Source organism: Loxodonta africana, chromosome 3, assembly GCF_030014295.1.
Source record: "Loxodonta africana isolate mLoxAfr1 chromosome 3, mLoxAfr1.hap2, whole genome shotgun sequence".
In the NCBI taxonomy this organism is placed as follows: domain Eukaryota; kingdom Metazoa; phylum Chordata; class Mammalia; order Proboscidea; family Elephantidae; genus Loxodonta; species Loxodonta africana.
Window position 1 is genome coordinate 17,169,128 of NC_087344.1, and position 7,728 is coordinate 17,176,855.

The 7,728-nt window shown below is 41.9% G+C and overlaps 1 pseudogene; it reads left to right on the forward strand.

Annotated features, from left to right (window-relative positions):
• The first annotated feature begins 461 nt into the window (after window positions 1-461).
• Window positions 462-3,718, forward strand: LOC135230625 (serine/threonine-protein kinase MARK2-like; annotated as a pseudogene).
• The last annotated feature ends 4,010 nt before the right edge of the window (window positions 3,719-7,728 follow it).

Below are 7,728 nucleotides of genomic sequence, written 5' to 3' on the forward strand. Positions count from 1 at the left end.
CAGGACATGAGCAAATATACACAAGACAAAGGTTATTAGTGGTTACCAGGGGCGACAAGGAGGGGAAAAGGAAGAGTTTTTGATTAGGGGCACTGAGTTTCTGTTAAAGGTAGTGGAATGATTTGGAAAATAACAGCGAGAATGCTTGCACAACTTGAAGAATATAATCAATGTAACTGAAATGTACAGGTAGAAATTGTTGAAATGGCATGTTTTGTTATGTATATTTTCAACACAATAAAAAATATGAAAATCAATAAAAAAAAGAAAGAAAAGCTCTGTGGAATTCTCTCCCTATATACAATACACACACACACACATTTTTCTTTTTGAAAAAATGGGTATTTTTGAGACCAAAAAGTGAAGGCACAGTGAATTATCCCCAGTCTTGACTGGTCCATTTCTTGTGGCAACCTCATAAAGAGTCAATTGTTTGGAGCTCCAAGCCCGTGTATAAAAAAAAAAAAAAAAAAAAAAAATTTTTTTTTTTTTATAAGTCCCTGGACACCTAAATTTGTGGTCCTTCTAGCTCAGGAAACTGTTTCAGCGACCTGAGAGACTGTGATCGAACTTAGCTTGTATTCTCTTCAAATTGTGGGGTTTGTGTCTATTTCATTATTAGCTTTTCTTATTTTGTCCTTACTCTTTTCTGTTTCTACTTTTCCTTGTTTTCCTTCATTCCTTTGTTATTTTTTCATTTATTTTCCTTTCCCTTTATTTCCTCAATTTTTCATTTTACTTTTTCTATGTACTTATTTTTTCTTTATCATTTTACTATTATTTTACTTTTGTCATTTTATATCTGCTCTTATCCTTTTTTAATTGTTTATTGCCTTTTTCTTGACCCTTTATTTATTGTTTTGTGTTTATATATAGCATTTATCTTGCTTACAATTTTTTACCTTTTGCCATTTTAATCTTAATTTTCCATTTCCTCCTTTTGCTGTTCTCATTTACCTTTTTCATTTATATCTTATGTTTTTATCTTTTTTCTTTATCCTTTTCTTTATTGCTTTATTTTCCATTTACCATTTTTTCTCATTTCTGTATTCTTTGATATTCACATTTAATCTTTTTCTTTATTTTTTAGTTTTGTCATATTATTCCTTTTTAATTTATTCTTTTCATTTCTATATTTTTCTCTTGTATATCCTTTTGCATTCAGTTCTTTTGTTTTTCTATCTTTTCAATATGTTTTTAAATTTCCCATTTTATTAATTTTCCTTACCTCTTTTGTTTTACATCACTTCAAACTTGTAGATTATTATTTTTCTGATTACTGAGTTTTCATTTTACTTTTATTCTTTTATTTTAGTCACTTTCATTCGATCTATTTGATTTTTTCTAGTTATGTTTTTAGCTTTCAGAAGTTTTTTCTTTTAAAGTTTCAATTTTTTCTCCTTTTATCTTTTTTATTACATTTTAACTTATTTTTCTCATTTTTTCCATATTTCATTAGGTTTTTAGTCATCACTTTTCCATTTTTAATACTACCACAAGGGCATCTCTTATCCCAAAGCCCACTAGGCCTTGACTGCACATCCAACATGCTATGGAGCCACTTAGCCTTCTCTGCTGAGAAGGAAACCCATGTGGGACATTACCACCTCCTCAGAACCATTGGCAATGGGACATTTGCCAGGGCCAAGTTGGCCCAGCACATCAACACTGGCAAAGAGGTACTGATTAAAACAGCTGACAAGATCCAACAGACGTCCTCCAACCTCGAGACTATACCAAAAAATAAAAATTATGAAGGCTCTCCATCATCCAAATATTGTAAAGCTGTTTCAAGTGATGGAGTATGAGAACACCCTCAATATAGTGATGGAATATGCAAGTGGAGGGGACATGTTTTATCACCTAGTGATTCATGGTTTGATGAGTGAAAAAGAGGCCCAAAGAAAATTTCACTAAATAGTGTTGGTGATGTAGTATTGTCACAACAAGGGTATTGTTCATAGGGATCTGAGAACAGCAAGCCTGCTATTGGATGAGGAAATGAACATCAAACTTGCAGACTTTGGCTTTGGAACTGAATTCACCACGGGAAACAAGCTGGATATCTTCTGTGGCAGTCCTCCTTATTCCCTTACAAGAGTATAAGTTCCCCTTATACTCTTTCAGGGAGAAAAGTATGACAGACCCCCAGTGGATGTGTGGAGCCTGGGAGTCATCCTGTACTTCATGGTAAGTGCATCTCTGCCTTTTGGTGGAAAGACCTTATTGAAGCTGTGAGAGCAGGTACTGGAGGGACAATATGATATTCCTTTCCACATGTCTACACAGTGTTAATAACTGCTGAGCAAAATTTTCATTCGTGACCCAAGAAAGAGAGCCACATTAGAGGAGATCCCAGGACATCTATGGATGAAGGTGGGCCATAAAGAAAAACAGGCTATATGTCCAGCCACTCCCAGACTATGATGACCCCTGGTGCATTGAGGTGATGGTGAACATGGGTTACGCACAGGAAGAGATTCATGACTCCCTGTTGAACCAAAAGTACAATGACGTGATGGCCACCTATCTGCTTCTGGGTCACAACACATCTGAGATGGAGAGCCACAGCAGCACCCTGGAACCCCAAGCTGCAGCCCATTGCACCAATAGCCACACTTCTTCCTCACCCCATGAGGTGCATCCTACCACCTGTGCTAAACCCAAACAGTGTAGTTCCACCAAGCCTGCCATTCCCACCTATGATTACTACATCCACAATTCTTTGAACGGTTTATCTAATGGCCATGTCCCACCTGCACCAGGAATCCAGGACAGCCTAAGCACAGCCCAACCAGACCTCTGGACTGTGTGCCAAGGTGAGAAACAGTGAGGTGCCACAGCCCAGTACAGCCCCCCAATGTCTTTCTGTGGCTCCTCCTCAGCCCACACCATCGACAAGAGTAGTGGAGCCCCAGAGGGAACCAGTTTCTCCCAGGGAGTGTTAAAATTAAGCTCATTAAATGATGAGCGGGTGCAGGAGGTACCTGACCAGCCGAAAATGCCCCAGGCTGTGACCCCAGCCTCTCCCTTTGTAAGCAGCCAGGGCAAGCAGGGGGCCACTGGGAGGTTCTTTAAGATCAAGAGAAGGTATCTTCGTTTTATGTGTGTCAAAAAGGACCCGAAGGTATCTGAGAGCAAAGCTGTAGAGACGATGCTCAACCCCTGAGAGGCCAAGCCTCACTCTCTCAAGTTTACGTGGAAGATGAAGATCATCAGCTCCATGGAACCCAAGGAGATGAGGCAGGAGATCTGCCGAGTGCTGGATGCCAATGGCTGTGAGTGGGATCTCACCCACAAATACACGCTGCTATGTTTGAATGGCACACCAGGACAGGAAGACTTCATTCAGTGGAGGATGGAGGTGTGCACACTGCCTCGGCAGACTCTCAATGGGGTGAAACTGAAGAGAATTTCAGGCACTTCTGAAGCCTTCGATAGCATTGCCTCAAAATTTTCCAGGGAACTTGTACTTTAACATGGTGCCAGCAGCTGCCTAGGAGAACAGAGAAGTTCATAGGTTAAGCTCCTTGGTAATTTTGGGAGGCAAAGTTCTTAAAGGCCACAGAGGTGCCTAAAATTCTCTTCACTCGAATCTTGTTGAAAAATCACCAACCAGTGGCTCCACCACTCTTGTGCACACCTTCAACCTCCACTGCACAAAGTCCTCTTGGCCTGTGTGCCATGTGTGCACAGCAGCACGTATGTCTGGGTGAGATTCCACTCACAGCTACTGGCATCCTGCACTTGGCAGATCATCCACATCATCTCATCAGGGTTCATGGAGCTAGTTCTTCCCTGTAAACTTCACTGAGAATGGCTTGGCCTTTCCAGGTTTGAGCATCTCCACCACATCTTTTCTCTCAGGTTCATGCAGGTCCCTTCTACCACACGTGAAGAAAACATTCCTTCAAACCACAACAGACACTCCCAGGGGAGTGCAGCCAAGATGATGGAATAGTCAGACACTGCCTGTTGTTCCTCTTAGAACAAAGGCCCGAAAAAACAAGTGAATCAATTATATACGACAATCTAGGAACCGTAATTATCAAAGACAAAGCTGAAGAATCGAACTGAGCAGCAGGAGGGAGGTTAGACAATCCAAAAGCAGCAGAGAAGTACCGATAGCAAGATTGCCAGTGCCCTGTTAGCTAAGTCAGTGTAGCTCACACAGGCTGAGACAAGGAACAACATTTAAAGACAAGCGTCATCACAGCGGGTGTAGCCAAGCAGCAGCTCATCTGCAAATGCCTCTAGAGCCCAGTAGGAATGACACCAGACCTGTAACAGTTAAGGGCAAGCCTCTAACCTAGTGCACTGGGGCAAAACAACCCCTCCCCCTCCCAGAGTTTCACAGAGAAGAAGTGATTCCTTCCCCTCATTCACCCCCAACCCCACTCCTCTCTGACACCAATCCCACAATACTAAAAAATGCCACACCCCCTATGCTGGGAACTTAGGGCTCTCTGCTCCCACACCAGTCTCACAGCCACTTCGCCCAGCCACTGGCATAGGGGGTCCACGGATTTACAGCACCCTTCACACTTGCCCATAACTATGTTGGCCGGTTCAACACCACATGCCCTCATCACCATAAAACAGCAGGGCATACGCCTGAAGCACATTTTCAACAATGGCAGCCAAGGTGGAGCTGCAAATATGTGACATTTCATACCACCCTACCCCCTAAGCAGGTGCTTCAACCACCCACACCAGGGGTCTGAGGGCTGGTGGTACCACCACTCTATCTAACTTCCCACAACAGGGGTCTGAGAATAAGAGGTGCCTCCCAGTCCCTCCAGCCAGCAGCCCTGGGTACCCAAGGACGAGCTGCAATACCCTCCCCTCCACACTATGCACTCGAGGGGACAAGGACATGCCCTCCACCTAGGCACCCAAGAGGAGCCATCAGCACCCTGTCTTGCTCTGCACATAGCCCCCTCCTGCAGTCAGAAACCTGTGCCTGCTCCCAACACCCCTATGCAGTCCTGCCCATCTAGGACTGTAGGTGAGAGTCTGCACCACAGACTTGATGAACAACAGCCTGGACACCTATGCCCACTCCCACAAGAAAAGTGAACAGACTCCTGGGCTTACATACCTAGTAGCTGCTCTGACCACCTGGAGACGTGATGTGAGACCTTCAAAGACGCCAACAAAGTAGCTCACACACCCAGCCTACCTGGGAAAATCGAAACAAAACAAAAAGGACATGGTAAACAAACACACAATAAATAAATATAATAACTTAATAACAATCACATAAAGAAGTGGGTCAAGATGGCTCCAGCAAGCGTCCAAAATAAAGAACCAGGAAACCTTCTGGAGGAACATAAGGAAATGAAATCACCTGAGAAAGAATTAAAAAGGCTAATATACAGAGCTCTCCAAGAGAATGAGATCAACCAAAACTCAGATCAAGCCAAGGAGCACACAGACAAAGCAACAGAGGAATTCAGGAAGACAATACAAGAACAGGAGAACAAAATTAACAGGATGATAGAAATCACAGAGACAGCAACTAGAAATCCAAAAAATTAACAATAAAATTTCAGAATTAGACAACTCAATAGAACATCATAGGAACAGAATTGAGACAATGAAAGTCAGAATTAGTGAGACTGAGGATAAATTTATCTTCACATCAATTTATTTAAGGAAAAATCAGAAAAAAAGAATTAAAAAAAAATGAAGAAAGCCTAAGAAGTATGTGGGGCACTATCAAGAGGAAAAACTTACAAGTGATCATAGTACCAGAATGGGGGATAACAGAAAATACAGAATTGTTCAAGATTTGCTGGCAGACAACTTCCCTGATATCATAAAAGATGAGAAAATATCTATCCAAGAAGCTCAGTGAACCCCATATAGAGTAGACCCCAAAAGAAAGTCACCAACACATATCATAATCAAACTTGCCAAAACCAAAGACAAAGAATGTGGAGAGTGGCTACGGATAAACCAAAAGTCACCTACAAATGAGAACCAGTAAGAATAAACTCTGACTACTCAGCAGAAACCATGCAGGCAACAAGGCAATGGGGTGACATATATAAAGCCTTGAAGGAAGAACACTGCCAGGCACGAATTACATGTAGAGCAAATCTGTCTTTCAAATACGATGGCAAATTAGGTCATTTCCAGATAAACAGAACTTAAGGGAATTTGTAAAAACCAAATCAAAATTGTAAGAAATGTTAAAGAGAGTCCAAGACTAGAACACAGAATAGTTCTATCAGTTATCAACCCAGACAGTCCTCTTGGCCTGCATGCCATGTGTGCACCGCAACATGTATATCTGGGTGAGATCCCACTTAGCAGATCTTCTACAACATCCTCGTCAGGCTCCATGAAGCTGGTTCCCCCACTGAAATGTCACTGAGCAGGGCTTGGCCTCTCAAGGTTTTAGCATCTCTACCACATCTCTGCTCTCAGGTTCACTCAGGTCCCCCTAGCACATGTGAAGCAAACATTTGTTCAAAACAAAACAGACACTCCCAACTTTATCTGTTCAGGGTCAGAGGAGGGGAAGCTTGTGATAGGGGAAGCAATTTGATTCACTAACAGGGCCATCAAGCTCCTTCTGGTGTCCCTTGGGATGCAAACAGTCAATGAGCTCAACAGCAAACCAAAAAGTTGCTGGTTCAACTCCACCCACAGATGCCTTAAAAGAAAGGCCTGTAGTCTATTTCTGAAACATCTCGAAGCTGAAGAAAATTAGAACAAGTCCACAAGAGCCAAAGTACGACCTTGAGTATATCCCACCTGAATTTAGAGACCATTTCAGGAATAGATTTGATGCATTGAACACTAATGACCGAAGACCAGACGAGTTGTGGGATGACATCAAGGACATTATACAGGAAGAAAGCAAAAGGTCATTAAAAAGACAGGAAAGAATGAAAAGACCAAAATGGATGTCAGAAGAAACCATTAAACTTGTTCTTGAATGTTGAGTAGCTGAAGAAATGATGAAGTCAAAGAGCTGAACAGAAGATTTCATAGGGCATCTCCAGAAGACAAAGTATTATAATGAAATGTGAGAAGAACTGGAGATAGAAAACCAAAAGGGAAGAACATGCTCAGCATTTCTCAAGTTGAAAGAACTGAAGAAAAAATTCGAGCCTCAAGTTGCAATATTGAAGGATTATAGGGGGAAAATATTAAAACAATGCAGGAAGCATCAAAAGAAGATGGAAGGAAAACAGAGTCACTGTACCAAAAAGAATTGGTTGACGTTCAACCATTTCAGGAGGTAGCATATGATCAAGAACCGATGGTTCCCAAGAGGTCCAAGGTGCACTAAAGGCACTGGCAAAAAACAAGGCTCCAGGAACTGATGGAATACCAGTTGAGATGTTTCAACAAATGGATGCAGCACTGGAAGTGCTCTCTCGTCTATACCAAAAAATTTGGAAGACAGCTACCTGGCCAACTGACTGGAAGAGATCCTTATTTATGCCCATTCCAAAAAAAGGTGATCCAACAGAATGCAGAAATTATTGACCAATAATCATTAATATCACACACAAGTAAAATTCTGCTGAAGGTCATTCAGAAGCGGTTGCAGCAGTACATTGACAAAGAGCTGCCAGAAATTCAAGCCAGATTCAGAAGAGGACGTGGAACAAGGGATATCACTGCTGATGTTGTACGGATCTTGGCTGAAAGCAGAGAATATGATAAAGATGTTTACCTGTGTTTTATTGACTATGCAAAGGCATTCGA